Consider the following 16,534-nt stretch of genomic DNA (forward strand, 5'->3'; position numbering starts at 1 on the left):
CAGTTCTTGCCTCCAGGATCCTGCCCTGTTTAAGCTCCTGTCTTAACTTGCTTTGGTAATGAACAGCAATGTGAAAATGTAAGCCGAATAAACCCTTTCTTCCCCAACTTGCTTTTTGTTCATGGTATTTCATCACAGCAATGGAAGACCTGACTAAGACACAAGAGTTGTTTCTTTTAATTTTTGAAAGGCTTTTGGAATAAAGTGAACCACTTTATTTATAGGAGTACACCATTGCATTTGGGTGGCTTTTGCTCTCTGGAATCTGTTTCTCATGTTCTTAGAATGATTCACAGCCGGGCGGTGGTGGCACATGCCTTTAATCCCAGCACTCAGGAGGCAGAGCCAGGCGGATCTCTGTGAGTTTGAGGCTAGCCTGGGCTACAAAGTGAGTTCCAGGAAAAGGCGCAAAGCTACACAGGGAAATCCTGTCTCGAAAAACCAAAAAAAAAAGATTCACAACACAAGGGTCATCTGGGTTGGAAGTGTTTCTGCTTCCCATAATTAGGCTTCCTTGTTAGGTCTCAAACCTGGAGCAAACAGCTGAGGTGCCTATTTGACCTGGCCACCAGGTTCTCCCAGCATCCTATTGTTACAGGCTGGCACACCCTGCCCTTTAATAACTCCTCAAGCCCAGGGTCTGGGCTGCCCTTCCCTATATAATCCAGCCATTTTGGTTACCCAGCCTATAAGGGGCACAGAGGTCCTGAACTCACAGAGAAGCATTAATGGAAAACAGGTATTTTATCTTCCCCATTGAGAAGGTCCCTTTACCCTCCTGGCCTGTTGGTCCGGCTCTTACCTTCTTTTTCACATGGCCCAGCTCAGGGTCATGTCCACTCCGGACTCTCCCAGATGTCCCTGCCTCTGGCTGTGCTCCCCCTTTTATCTACAATAAACTTTCTGCTCCACCATGCCTAGGGGCAGTCATGACCTTCCTTTTTATTTCTTTTTTCTCACTCATTCCCTTTTTCCTAAAAGGAATTAGGGTGCCTATCACTGCATGGCTGCGCCATCCTCACACAACTTCCATCCAGGTGGACCCACCCTGTGAAGAGGCAGACCTTCTGACACACTTATGGTTATAAATTTGCTGGGCTGGTTACTCTGCCCCTCTCATTTTTCACAGCCCTGTGTGGTACATTGGCTTCCTGCAGTATGATTTCTGGCTAGATTTAGCTAGCAACACACCAGCAGGAAATTAGTGGTCAGGAGGGGAGAGAAGGCTGAATGTATTCCTGCACTCAGTGTGATATCTGCACAGCCTGGCTGGCTGCTTACCTACCCTAACTGTGTTCATCCTTGAGAACCGGATGCCTGGAGGTCAGAAGTTGCTCTTCTCAATCACAAGCTGAAACCACCCAGATCCAAAATGGCCACTCAAATGATTTCTAGAAGACCTCAGACTTCATCATTACCTAATTTCATGCTAAGTGACATATCCCTCAGCCACCATCACAGGAAGCCCCAGACTGTGAAAGTGTTCTGGGAAATCCCTGCTTGTTTCAGGAAAGGGTATAAATATTCCTCCCTTTCACTAGCCTGTCCTTCCCCCATATCTTTTTCCGTGAGTCGCTGATGCTTCACTGTCTGTTGATAACCTCCTTAGCTCTGCATGTTGTGGTTTGAAGCAGCTGTATTCCCCCAAGCCCATATACTGGTACTTGTCCAGCCTTGCCCAAAATGGATAACTGTAACCCCCAACTAACCCTAAGTTACTAACATGATTGCCACTCACATAAACCAATCCTGAGTCTGTTCCTATGTAGTCTGTAGACCCCAAGACCCCCCTTTCCTCTACCCCTATAAAAACCCTGCCTCATTGCTACTCAGGGTCTCTCCCTCTCTGCTGCTGTGTCAGATGGATGGAGAGGCCCAAGTTAACTCTCAACAGTAAAATAGACTCTTTGCTTTTGCATCAGATTTGGTCTCTTGGTTGCCTTTGGGGGACTCTGGGTACAACATTTTGGAGGTCCCACCAAGATTCCCCAAACCCACCATGTTCATCCTCTGTTGAGTCTTATGGCACCTTATCAGGTAACTTGCAGATTTGCCTGACAAGCTTTTGCAGTTTCTGGTTTCTGTTTCTGGCCATTTATGGCACTAGGAGCTCTGTCTGTGAAGCCTGCATAAGATCTATGGTGGATGCAGTGGTGGATCATGGGTTGGGGTTCTGGGAAATGTCTCAGGGCTCCTCTGATGGGTCAGGAGACTCTTCTGAGGGGATTGGATTCCCCTGCTTTTCTGGATAGGCTAAGTGAGTCCCAACCACAAGCCAAGAGGCCAGTGACTCATTTTCAGATCTGTGTATGGCCTCTAGATAAATGAGAGCTCTTTGACTTTGTCTTGGTCTACATTCTGACTGTTACTATGTGACTGTTTTGTTCCATATGTTTAAGGGCACTGGGTCCCCCTAACTGAACTGAGATAAGCAGGTAGCTCCTGCCAGATGGGGCTTGCATACTGCAAGAGAGGCCATCTGTTAGATAGGGCTTGCTAACTGTGAGTGAGGCTGTAGTCTCAGTGCTGATATGCTGGTACTTATGTCTGTGTCATTGTTAGTTATTTCTGTCTACTAACCTCCTTCATTTTCCTGGAAGAGAAAGAGAGAGGGGCATAGCAAGGGCCACCTCCCTCCATAGCTCTCTTACTGTCAGGCCTGCAGCATGGGTGGGACTGGTATTGGCCTGCAGCAATCCAGCAGCTCTCACAGAAGGTGGGGGTATGTGCTCTTGGTGCAGGCAGGCAGAGGCAGGAGCTACAGGTGGGGTGGTGGAGAGTTGACTGCCTACTATTGACAAGCTGTATGAATGCCAAACAGAGAATCTGGGATTAATTGTTAATTATTATAGTCAGAGGAGTTGACAAATGTGTTTTCAGGAACACTGACAGCCAAGGACACACTCTGAGCCCCACCTCCCTCCCACCCCCCCCCCCCCACCCCCGCCGTCCTTACTAAGCCAAGCTCTTCTTTACTTTGATAAAGTCACGGTCTCTTCTGCTGGCCAGTAGTTTCCACCTTAACTCTTTTCTGTCCTGATACTTCTTGAAAAAAAAATAGTGAATTACCAGCCTGCATACTTTGAAAAGCTTGACTTTAGAATAAAAGTCAAAGATATATTATATTTGGAAAAAATGTGTTTTTATTTCCACAGGAAAAGACTTTGATGGAAATTTACATGTTGTCTGAAAAGCAAGAGAAGACAAAAGACTGGAATAATGAAAGGAAAGGGAAAAAGGAATTTATCTATGTCTGGCTGAACCAAAATAGGGAAAGGCCTGACATAAAGATACATGGAAAATTATAAAAGGATAGAAGGAATATGAACTATGCTGATTTTAAAGGAAAACTATAAAATATGTTGAGGATTTAACCATGTTGGGTTAATTCTGGTTGGTCTTCTTCATTTAGAAAAAAAAAAAAACCCTCATGATTCTTCACTGTAGAATGTTTATATTAAAAATGTAATCATGCTCTTTAAAGGAGAGAAGAGGACTGAGGTCCAAAATACAGGTTAATAATTAATCATCATATTGCAGCCCTCTGGATTGCAGGATTTTATATGTTTGGCCTCCTATGAAATGACAAGGCTAAAGCTCTTAGCTATTCAGAATTTCATACAGAAATCAAAACCTGTTTCTTAAAATTGTCAACATCACCTCTATTATCTGTAAATGAAAGCTGCAGTCTAATTGTTCATATAATGTCTATGAATAGAGAAAAATGCTTATAAAATATACTTATAAGAGAAAAAAAGAACCTGAGAGGTACATTTGACTAATATATCTACAGGATAAGAAATTGACCTAGTTATTGTTACCAAACTTAGAGTTGTTTTCAAGATTAGACCTAGATTTGTTTATCTCAGATATATTTAATAGATAATGATCCTCAAACCTGTCAAAGATCTGATTAATATGGCATTCAAATTATTTAATAACATGCTTACTATAACAAACAAGCTCCCAACTCCTAGCAATGACTCTCAAGGCCTCAAAAGAAGATATGGAACAACAACATGATGACACCACCTGAATCGTTGACAACACTGACCCCTCAACACCTGCTACCAGGGATACGGCCCAGACTGGACAAATGAGACACTGACAAAATAAGATCAGTCTTCCCCAAGTTCCTCCTCCACAGGAAGAACTTTCACCTTATGGGCCTGGCAGTCAAAGATTGATGCTGTCCTGACACCTGTCCTGCCAATGCTATGAAGACTACAGGAGCTTGGGATGATGGCAGTCTGGGTAATGGATAGTGTCTGTCATTTTTTAAATAGATTTGGAAGCTCAGATAAAATTTATCCTTTTCAGATCTCTGATGGCATTGATGACTGGACTAGCTATAGCTTTGTCCGCTTAGCAATATCAGACAATCAGAGTCTTCCACAAGGTTGAGGCCACCTTATTAGTTCATTGATCAATGAATTAATTAATTAATTAAAGCTACTAGGTCTCTTGAAAAAAAAAAAAAGACAAACAGGTGTGTCTAACTCACAAGCTTCATATTAAGGTATAAACAGGTTTCAAACATAATTTGAAGTGGCTGTTCTTAAGTAATAACAGCTTATATTTCTGATAAATAATAAATTCTAAGGGTCTAAAAATATAAAGTTCTAAGGAAGATATATGAAAATTATGAAATTTCTTTCCTTCACCATACTGTCATTGCATTGAAACTTCAAAAGTTCAGAATTTGACATTAATAGAATTCTGACAAGCTAATAGAGCAATGACTGCTTACTATTTGGGTTATGAGCTCAAGATTTTAGATGTCTTTTGGGTGTCTTCTGAATATAGAATTACAGATGCTTTTCATTGAGCCAAAGACATTTCAGTCAAGTTTATACCTGGCTCTCTGGACAGATGCAAAACATATATTTTTTTAAACCCAAATCTATAGCTTTTGCTAGGACTCAAAGATATGAGTCAACTCCTGCTGTTTTACAGATGCCGGTTATCTGCTTTTTCTACAATATGGATTTCAATACAGATTGAGAATGCTAATACATCTGGAACTTTTATGTCTTTTCATAAAATGGAAATTCACACAAACTTCAAAAAAATCGGGAAAGTCATAAAACTTGGATCTACTTTTCACAGGTCAAAAGGATTCCAGATAGATACAGCCTAAGTTTCCCCATCTGTCTATTCCTGAGGATGGTATTTTTCTTTCTCGTGGACTTGAGACTCCTACCCTTCCTCAAGGGTCTGAAATTTCCAAATAAGTTCATAAATTTTAACTCCTGTTCCTAGTTTATATCTATCTCCATATGTCTCTGCTGTGAGATGTTCTGTATGCTAAATGTGTTGCTCTGATTGGTTAATAAATAAAACACTGATTGTCCAGTAGCCAGGCAGGAAGTATTGGCAGGACAAGCAGAGAAGAGAATTCTGGGAAGTGGAAGGCTGAGGCAGAGAGACACTGCCAGCTGCCGCCATGACAAGTGAGATGTAAGGTACCTGTAAGCCATGAGCCATGTGGCAACTTATAGACTAATAGAAATGGGTTAATTTAAGATATAAGAACTAGATAACAAGAAGCCTGAGCCATTAGGCCAAAAAAATTAATAATATAAGTGTCTGAGTGATTGTTTTATAAGTGGGCTGTCAGACTGCTGGGGCTTGGCAGGACCTGGAGAGAAACTCCAGCTACAGGTTTCCACTTGGCTGACAGACACATCCAAGCATCATTTGCAGATGACCACTTACTCCAAATGACTATGAGCCCTGAACTTGCTGAAAGCTGATATGGACCAATCCAGCTGATATACATACCATCTCTTCAGCTGGTCAATGAACCAAATGCTTCTACATTCCCTCCTTGCCTTTGACTAACATTCTGGCTTTCCAGGGCCCTGACAACAATGTCCCAGTGTCAGCAGGAAGTAATTATGGAAGTGAAATGTCACCCTCCCCACACAATGTTAGATCAAAAGGGAATTTCTTGTCATAGGGAACCTGAGATAAAGTAATAACTGGTCCCCATTCTCATTTCCAAGTTCCTTCAGGATAAGGACTCTTGTCAGCCATCACAGGGCTTTTGGCCCTTCTGCTTCTGCTAATTGATGTTGGTTCTTATGTCACTGATGTCTTAACTAAATGATAGCTCCTGTCTGGGTACACTAAACTGAGGATGCTAGAATCCCTATATTAACTCCTGAACCAAACCCATGACACACTCTCAGATGGCAACAATTGATTAAGGGGGGGGGGGGGCTCACTTTGCCATTGATAAAGGGAAATGGTCTCTACATGCTATTCCCACTTCTGTAATCTCACTCAGAACCCAATGGGAACCAGCTTCCCAATCCCACTGGAGGATATGTTATGGACATATACTTATGGCTTGACCTTCTATGTTAATATTCAAATTTTAGATAAAAACAAACTCTTACATCCTAGTCTAATTAGTCTCCAAAATAATCTGCTACCCTGATGATACAATATTTTACCAAAAAGAAACATCCCCAAGATTGACGATGATATACTACTCAAGGAGGGAAGTGAAAGGACCAAGCAGACATCATAGCAGGCTGCTCAGTCTTCTCTCAGAGATCAGGCCTCAATTTCAATTTCCTGAGACTTGAGCAAGCAGTTTCTGGGAGGGCCATGAACAAAAGGAGGAAGTAGAGGAGGAGGAATAAGAAGCCATAGCCCTGGTTAAACAGCTTTTCCTTGTTCTAACCACAGGGCCTGTGGAAATCTCACCAACAGGCCTCCCAAACACCCAGTCCTGAGACTTAAAATGCTTCCCTGACCCATTCCATCTGAGAACATTTTATTTGTAGAAGTCTAGTTTCTAGATCCTTCCTATTCCAAAGTGACAATTTCCCTTTCCTCATTCCCGCTCAGGAGTTTTCTCACTACTCATAATTGCATGGACACTGTAAAGCTTTAATTAATTAATTAATTTTTTTGCAATATTGGTTTCCCTTTAGTTGTCCATATCAGACATAATATTCCTTTAAAATTTATAAAACAATTTTGAACTGTCATGAAAAAAGCCTCTTTAAAATTCAGATTATTAATTTACTGCCTGTTCTCCATGTAAGTGCATTTTGATCAGCCGCCAATGTCATAAAACTATCTGTACAAGGCTTAATATTCAGAAAGTCACGCTGTAGTTTTGCATGGAAGGAATGCTTTCTTTACGTTCTAATCTTCAGTATGTTGTTTGTCAACCTTTTATATCTGTTAAGATTTCTTTCTTTTTTTGAGACAGGTTTGTTGTAGAATCTTATTTTAAAGTTTGCTATTTTTGTTTATGTTGCATTTGTTTAACTCTGTGAAGCTGTGTTACTGTGCCTGTCTAAAACACCTGATGGTCTAATAAAGAACTGAATGGCCAATAGCAAGGTAGGAGAAAGAATAGGTGGGGCTGGCAGGCAGAAAGAATATATAAAAGGAGAAATCTGGGAGGAAAGTAGCCAGAGAAGAAGAAGGAGAGAGAAGGAGGAGGACATCAGGGGACAGCCATCTAGCTACCAGGATACACAGCAAGCCACAGAATGAGAGTGTGAGTAAGATATACAGAAGTAAGAGAATGGAAAAACCTAGAGGCAAAGGTGGATGGGATATGTTAAAGAAAGCTGGCAAGAAATGAGACAATATAAGGCCAGGCATTTATAATTAATAATAAGCCTCCATGTGTGAATTTACTTGGGAGCTGGGTTGTGAGTCCCCAAAACTGAGTAAAATACTAACAACAACAACACAGAGTTTCTCTGTGTAACAGTCCTAGCTGTCAATGAAATCACTGTAGCCCAGGCTGGCCTAGAACTCAAAGAGATCCGCCTGCCTCTGCCTCCCAAGTGCTGGGATTAAAGGCCTGCACCACACCTGGGTAAGTGTTCTATCATTGGCCCTTGTTACTCTCTCATCTAATGGGGCTAGTCACTGCATTCTGTGCACTGGTAACACACAGGGGTTAGGAGTGGAGCTTTGGAAGCAGACAGTACTGCGTCTGTACCTCAAGATGGTTTCTATCCAGTCTAGTTGAGTGACCTTGAGCAAGACAAGCACTCCTGTGTAATCAGAAGTTTCTGTCCCACCAGCAACTCCCAAATACTCAGCAGACACTTCCCAAATGATCACACAGAGGCTTATATCAATGATAAATGCTCCACTGGTAGCTCAGGCTTATTCCTGACTAGTTCTTACACTTAAATTAACCCACAATTCTTACATATGTTTAGCTATATGGCTTGGTACCTTTTCTCAATATGAGATTATCATCTTGCTTCCTCTGCCTCTGGCTGGTAACTCCTGACTCCTCTCTTCCTCCTCCCAGAATTCTTAGTTTGGTTGCCTTGCCTATATTTCCTGATTGGCTACTGACCAATCACCATTTTATTAAACCAATTTGAGTGACAAATCTTTACAGTGTACAAGAGGATTATTCCACAACACTCTAGAACCTCAGGTTCCTCTACAGCTAAAGGGAACAATGACATACACCTCAGGAACAAACATCAACTGAAAACTACAGGTGTGACCCATACTAACTACTTCTTAATTGTACCTTCACGCATGTGCACACACATCTACAAACATACGCACACTTTACTTATATGACTTGTGAGCCATTTCTATCACAGGAACAACTGAGAAAGTGAAGATTGGAGATGTAAGTCATCAAGATCTGTTGTCCTCATGTATAGATCAGACATGGAATGGGCTGGTAGAAAGCACGGGTTACATGAAAGTGTAAGTGCTTGTCAAGGTAGGTAGATAATTAATGAGTTACAAGATATCAATATTACAGACTGTGTGTTATGGAGGAATCGCCATGAAAGAGATCAGTGCCTTTGTAAGAGGAGACATGACAGCTTGGCATGATGGTTCTTTTTCTTTCTTCTTCTTTTTTTCTTTCCCAAGACAGGGTTTCTTTGTGTAGCTTTGTACCTTTTCTGGAACTCACTCTGTAGACCAGGCTGGCCTCGAACTCACAGAGTGGGATTAAAGGTGTGTGCCACCATGGCCTGGCGGCATAATGGTTCTTTTATGCCAGAACTTGGGAAGCTGAAGCAAGACTGTGAGTTCATGGCCAGCCATTCTCAAAACAAAAAAGAGATGAGATCTTTTGTATCACCTACCTCTTGTGTGAAGTTATAAACTGAAAGTGGGCCCTACAGTGTTTATGACAGTCCCTTGGTCTTGGACTTCCAGCCTTCGGGACTGTGAGAAGTAAATGCTTGCTGTTTAAACCACTCGTCTTGTCCCGTCACTGCAGCCTATGACCAACACTATGGACATTGTCCCCAGCCTCTGTTCACAAACAGTTAATGACAACTCAGGTTTCAACCAGCCACAGTAAATGTGTGGTTAACTGTTTCTCGAAACCTCATTTATGCTGAATAGGATAGACAAGCATAAGCTGAAGCCTGCTGCTGTAGCAGGCATGGGGACCTAGATGTTGAGGGGAGCCTGTGCCCACTCTCTTTGAGATTCTGGGTGACCATGTAAACTTTTTTCATCTTGGATAAGAGTAAGCCTGTGGTATCCACAGAGGCTTCCAAGTGAGAACTTACTCAGGGTCAGAGAATCTGGGCTTGCTTTACCCAGCAGGGCTACGTAAGGAGATGATTTGGCCATGGGCATGTTTACCAGTTGTCTGGAAGAGTCTACACTTGGCTGTATGGTGTGCTTTGATCTTGCAAGCGTATATTGGCATATTATATTGGCATATTATAAAAGCCCTTTTCAATAAAGGACAAGGCCCTTCCGAAGCTATCTTGTGTATCTGTCTTCTTGTTATCTAGGTCTCTCTTTCTACCTATCATTTCTTATCTCTCTCCTCCACCTAACAACCTTCAAAAGGTAGGAACCACAAAGTCCCTCATAGATATGAAAGTGGAGGCCCCCAGCTATGACTAGTCTGCAGAGAGTATTCTGGAAATATTAGCACCCTTGAAGAAGGTGGCTTTGTGTGAGAAGAAGTAATGATAAATGGATAGCTCAGCTATTCAAATGCTAAAGGTGCTAGGGCAGAAGTGGAGAAGTCCCTAGAACAGCGAGTGAGTGGAGGTGCTTGGTGACATAGAGTGAGGCTGCGCTAATGGGAAAAGTCATAAACTTGAAACCTACATGACTTTCTCCTTGGACCTAGACCCAACTTTCTGAAGAACATGCTTCCTGAAGAAATGATTCAGGTTATGAATTCTGAAGCAAGCTGCAATATCACCACAGCCCAGTTCCCGTTAAACGGCCAAGGTGCAGATCACACCTGGAGCAGTAGGATTAGACCAGGAACACTGAAGAAGCCCATTTTGGCAGGGGGAGCTCTGAGGATCCCCAACATTTAGCCTTCCTGAGGACTTCTGAGCAGCCAGGTGTCAAAGGCCCACGAGACCCTATGAGTTGGTCACTTACACATCAGTGGCCAAAGCACCTGCCAGAAACCACAGACAGCTGGAAGATCTAATTTGGCTCATGTTTCCAGAGGAGTTCAGTTCGGGGCAGCAGAAGTCTGTGGCAGAGACACCTTACCTGGTGCAGACCAGGAAGCACAGCATGTCAGGGAGCAGGGGCCAGGCTATAATCTTCAAAGACCAGTCCTTGTGCCATACTTCGGTCAGCCAGGCTGCACCTCGCCCAAAATAGCACTAGCAGCTAGGGGTACAGGTGTTCAAATCATGAGCCTATAGGGGACATTTTAGTTTCAAACCATAATGCTGTTCAGAGCTCCTAAGGGACAGCAGGACAGTGGTGTCCAACATGAAATGGGTTCTTAAGGAGAGAAAATGTTGGCTCAGAAAACTTGGACCGGGAGTTGGACATTCCCACCAGGGCTTAGATGGACATTTGGATGGTGATGTTCTAAAAGGCTGAGTTGCATGAAGAAACATCTTGTTTAGGAGTGAACCTGGTTGCCTGTCCATTTAACACACTGGGGAAGAGTTGAAGAACTGATTCCATCAGAGTGGCTGTGGACATGTCTGTAGGAAGTTTTCTTGACTGCTAATTGATGTAAGTGGGCCCATGTCACTGCGAGCAGAACCATCCCGGGCAGGTGAGTCTGGGCTACATAAGAAAGGCTGTTGAAAGTGAGTGTGGGAACAGGCCAGTGAGCAGCATTCCTCCATGTTCCTGCTGCCGGGTTCTGGGAAGACCCTGCCGTGGTTCTCTTGACAAGGGCTGTAGACTGCAGGCCGTGCAAACCCTCTCCCTCCCTCAGCTTTTCATCAGTGTCCTGTCACAACAGGAAGACGAGGAAGGAGAAGCATACTAAGGGAGGTCAGCTTCCAAAGTCTCTCCCAATCCTAAAGTTCTCAGACTCTCTGGTCAACAGCGCCCATTTATGTCTGGACACCTCACATGATTTTAGGAGTGTGTTCTGTGGGACCCAGCAGGAAACCTAACACTTTTATAACACACGCAGACACACACCACACCTGCACACAACCATAGCAATGGACTTGATGTTTATTTGGCATGCTATTTCGGGATGAGTCACAGGAATTTGCTAAGGCTTTTAAAACAGAAAGGCACTCACATTCCTGCTAGATGTCACTTAGGACAAAGAGTCTGGGTTGCTCTTGGCAGATACCTAGGGTCTTCTGCAAAAGCCATCTTTAGGAGAAAGGCAGAGAGGAGAAAAGGAAAGAAGCAGGGACTTTGGTGGCACTGTTGAGTTATGAATCAAGTCTGAACCTGAGACCTTTGGACTCCAGCATAAGCATTCTGGGTTGGGGAGATGGATGGCTCCCTGGGAAAGAACACAACAGCACAGCGTGCGGGCCTGAGTTCAAACTGTAGCAAACAAAAGCTGCCATGGCTGTGTGGGCACCTGTCACCTGGTACTGGGTAGAGAGGGTGGGGAGAGGTGGATCACCAGCACTCTGGGCACCAGCCTTCTCCAGGTGCAGTGAGGGGCCCGGTCTCAAAGGAACACAGTGGGGAGTGGCAGAGCAGGCCACCCAGTGTCCTCCTCTGGCCTTTGGTTATTAGAAACAAAAGATAATTGAGATCTCTGAGGAAAAGGGATTTGGAAAAAGAAGGATGGGACTACAAGCAGGGACTAGAATGTTCCTGAGAGCCCCCACTCACCCCAAATGAATATGACCAGCCCACAGCTCCCTAGTTTGTTCATTGAGCAGGAGGCTGTCTTTAACTCCTTACGCCAGACCTCTGGGTTAAGGGAGGCTAATGAGCCTCCTTGGATGCTGAGCTCCTTGGCACATTCCTGCTCAGGATGGCCCGATTATAGTGGAAATGTGGCTTCTGGTGGGGTGTAGTGACTGAACTACGAGAGAGGGTGAATGAGACTCCAAAACACTGTAGCTCGTGTGGCGATTAGAGAACCTCAAAGCGGAACGGAACTTTAGACTTTCTAAGTCCCATTTTATTTTTCCACGGTGTGTTTTTCTTCTGTCTTTATGAAGCCACCTCTCTACATGGGCTTTAGTGGAGGTCATGGTGCAGCACCAGCAGGTCTCAATCATGGTGGGGGTGTCCGTCTTTCTGGGCTTCACGGGATCAATTCCTGACTTCCTTGCTATGAATACCACAGCTCCACAGTAATGCGGCTTCACACAGAGCCTGGGAAGCACATAAGCGTCGAAGACATTTGCTTCGGATATGTTCCTGACAGCAGCGGCCTCTACAATGTTCCAAATGACCAACTTCTCAATGGCCTTGTCCTTGGGCACACACTGGGCGCAGTTTGTGCAGCCAATTGGCTGCACATGGCTGTGGCCGTTTTCGGCATGACTGCTGTTTCTTCTTTTGTTTGGTCATCTTGGAGCCAAGCAAAAAACAAAATAAACAAACAAACAAACAAACAACAAAACCCCCCAAACACTTGCCCAGCCAGAAGTCAGAGGACTTTATATCTACTTGAGACTTTGAAGACTAATCATAAAGAAGGGGTAGAAAGGATGAATGGGGAAGACAGAATGCTAGTAATAGGGACATAGAGTGTGGCATCTGGGGAGATGTTAGGGAAGCCAGGAACAGGAGATGAGCCTGGAAAGATTGAGCAGATAGTACATTATCAAGGTCTTGTAAGCCTCACTGTGCTTGGTTTTCACTTTGAGTTCTGAGGGAAAGTATTAAAACTCTCTCTCTCTTTCTCTCTCTCTCTCTCTCTCTCTCTCTCTCTCTCTCTCTCTCTCTCTCTCTGTGTGTGTGTGTGTGTGTATACACACACATTGCACATGTATCAGTATGAATATGAATGTGAAAGCCAGAGAAAACCTTGGTTGTTTCCTAGGTGCCCATCCCCTCCCTCCCTTCTTCTTCCTTCCTTCCTTCCTTCCTTCCTTCCTTCCTTCCTTCCTTCCTTCCTTCCTCTTTCTTTCCTCCCTACTTTGGACATGGTTTCCCTTGCCAGCCTGGAACACAACAATTAGTCTAGTCTGGCTGGCAGTGAGCCTGGAGACCCATCTCCACCTCTCCAGCACGCATGCACAGCACTGCACCTGGCTTTTTATATTTATACAGGTTCTGGGTTCAATCTCAGGACCTTGTGCTTGGAAAGCAAACACTTACTGAGCGATGGCTCCAGCCCTGTGTACTAAAGATTTTTAAAGAGAAATGAGGGCAGGATGAAGTATTGTGCTGGAAATTTTATTCTACCAATAATACGGAGAATGCCTGGGGCTGGGAACACTGGACTTTCGGGGTCTCTTAGGTACAATGGTGGCAGCCAGAATGAGGAAGAAGCAGTGAGGAGTGAGAAGAAAGTTGTCTAGGACTTCTGTCTTTGCACAGAGCCTGATTTATTTAGGGTGCTTCGTTGAATGACAGCACAGAAGCCAGATAAGCCAGTCTCCAGCCGATGTGTTTCTTGCTGCATTGGTGGTCAGTGGCATGGTACAGAGGGCAGACTGGGAAATTCCAGCTGTGGGTCAGGGCCAATGAAACAAATATTGAAGGCATTTTCTTCCAGGGCTGCTTGCAGCTGTTTGCATCTCTTGATGTGTCAGGGAACATTCACTTGGTAGCTGCAAAAGAAGAGAAGCGTTATGGCGAGAGAACATGGAAGGAAAGAGGAGGAGTGATGGGTAGTACAGATTTCCTCCCTAGTTGGCCCCCTACGGAAAAGAAATCTAAGGAGTTATTTTCGAGTGCGTCTCTATGAGACTTGGACGAGGGGTGAAGGCCAGCTGACAGCTGTTCATAGGAGAAGGTGTGGGTGGGAGCCAAGTGGGAAGGGAAGGTCACGGTAGCTGCTGTGCGTGCCTGTAGTTGGTAGTGTTTCATGAGCCTGTTGCTGGTTATCCCATTTTAGAAATACCTGGAGGCAGAAGAAAGAGATTTTTGGGGAAATGCTGAATTCTTCTCTCTCCGTGTGTGTGTGTGTGTGTGTGTGTGTGTGTGTGTGTGTGTGTGTGTGTATGAGCAGGAGGTGTTGGATAAAAACTCATAAAAATTTGTGCCCTTGCACTTTGGACACTTGTAAATAACACTTATAACACCCACATTTTAGTTATAGGGTGAAAGCCTGGCTGTTAGAATAATCTTGTTTGAAGAGAACAAAAGAGAAGGCATTAAACAAACATTTCTCTGTCCCATGGCACTGGAGTAGAGATATTTATGCTCATTCTCTGGGCCCACATGACATCATATCACCATACCTATGTTGCCTGCAATGGCCCCAAATGCCTCAGAACACCACATAAGATCTGGATCACTAATGAAACTCCCCCAGGCTCACAGTGGTGTTTTGTAAAACCCAGGAAATTTAAGTTTTCTTTTTAAAAAATTTGATAGATTGTGTGGTCTTGTAGTAATTTAGGAAGATTCCTAACTTTGTAAGACACTACTCAATTGTAGATTGAGATATGAGAGAAACCTGATGTTGAAATACTTGACCATAAATTTCTACTCATGTTGCCAAAGGCCATTTACCATCTTCTGTACTCAATAAATGTATTTCTGTTGGCAAATGTACCATATAAGAACCCCCCAAAGTCTTTTAGAAAGCTAACTTTATTGTACTTTGAGTACCCCTGCATTTGTGACTACTTTAGAAGAAATATTCTTTGGTGAAAAGGTTGGAATCTAGATATTTTGCTGCAAGGAAAAAGAGTTCCACTGTTCTATATGGAAGTCAGTACATGTGAGTCATGTTCTGCTACCTTAAGGATGACATTGTTTCCTAACAAATGTGGACACCTTGTTTTGTTTAATTTTTTTTCAACAGACCTTCAGCACCATGCCTACCCCACTTGAACCCTCAGTAATCTTCAGGATTTGCAGTTGCCTGTGTCTTGGATGTTCTAGAAGGCACTCTGGGCCTGGCATTTACCTGATGCTGGAAGATTTGAACCACCCAGGAGCAGTCCTTTAAGTGACTGCACAATTGGTGTGTTTCAGGTTCAAAAGAAACTCAGGACAAATGGCTATCTGTGGTGCCTTTTAGCGTACCAAAGCACATGCTGGCCCCAGGCTTTCTCAGCATGGCAAGCACCTGTTTACAGAGTCTATGCTGGTGTCCTAGGTCTTCCTGACTCTTTTCACCCCACCCCTACCCTAAATTTCACTGGCTCGTGGACTTCCCTTCACCCAGCTTCTCATTCCTATAAAACGCTGCCATTTTGGCCATGCTCTCTTTCGGTCCTCTTTGCTCCCTCCTTCTTTGCCCTCTCTCTTCTTGGCTCTTGTCGACACTCTGGCCCTCTCTCTTGGTCTTCCTTGTCCACACTCTCTTGTCTTCACCCCTCACTCTGCCACTCTCTCTTGCCTCTCAGGACCTGGTTCAGTCTCCTGGGCATATTTAGTGCACTACTTTCTCTCCCTGCTCTGGACCTTTCCAGGTGCCTCTGGTTAGACTCTCCCTCATATCTACAATAAAGACCTTCTCTTCAACCATACTTTTGGAGTGGTATACATTTTATACATCTGGTGAATGAATTTCACTTTGTACATCTTGTGCTGAAGCTCCCCACTTTCCCAGTCCCCTGTATGTTTTACATTTGCAGTTTAGCTGTGGGACTGAATGCCACAGTCATCTACAATGGCAATAGGCTTTTGTTAGCTGCCTTCCATTCCTGTGTTACTTTCTTATATATTTTCCAGGAGTCTCTGGACCTCAAAAATAAGTTAGTATTCTTAAATTCTTGTCTTAGAATTTGCTTCCAGGGAAGCCAAACTAATATTGGTCCATTTGTTCAAGATAGGGATCACCTGCTATTCCAAGTTTGGTTAAAAGCTGGTAGAGTGTCAAAGCACAATGCCCAAACTATTGAGAAGATAATTCTTAGGCAAACAGATGGCACATGTCAAATTCAAATCATTATGAGACAATTAGTAAATGACAAAGCTGACCCAAAGTATATAGCTGGTGGGTAAAGGAATGCTGAGGCAAGATCTGTAATTCAGATGAAAAACTGGTTAATAATCTCCAAGGTCATAGCATCATTGCTGTGGTTTGGATCTGAATGTACCCCAGAGGTGCATGGAAGGCTTGGTTTCTGCTCCAGGTGCTATTGGGAAGTGATGGCTGGAGTGGGAGGTTGCACTGGGTACTTTTCTCATTGCTCTGGCCAAACACTTGATGGGAAGCACCTTAGGGGAAGGA

General features: G+C 43.8%; 1 pseudogene; it reads right to left on the minus strand.

Annotated features, from left to right (window-relative positions):
* Positions 1 to 12,400: 12,400 nt before the first annotated feature.
* Positions 12,401 to 15,559, minus strand: LOC118586273 (annotated as a pseudogene).
* Positions 15,560 to 16,534: the final 975 nt, after the last annotated feature.

The sequence above is a fragment of the Onychomys torridus genome, chromosome 6 (genome assembly GCF_903995425.1).
Source record: "Onychomys torridus chromosome 6, mOncTor1.1, whole genome shotgun sequence".
In the NCBI taxonomy this organism is placed as follows: Eukaryota; Metazoa; Chordata; class Mammalia; order Rodentia; family Cricetidae; genus Onychomys; species Onychomys torridus.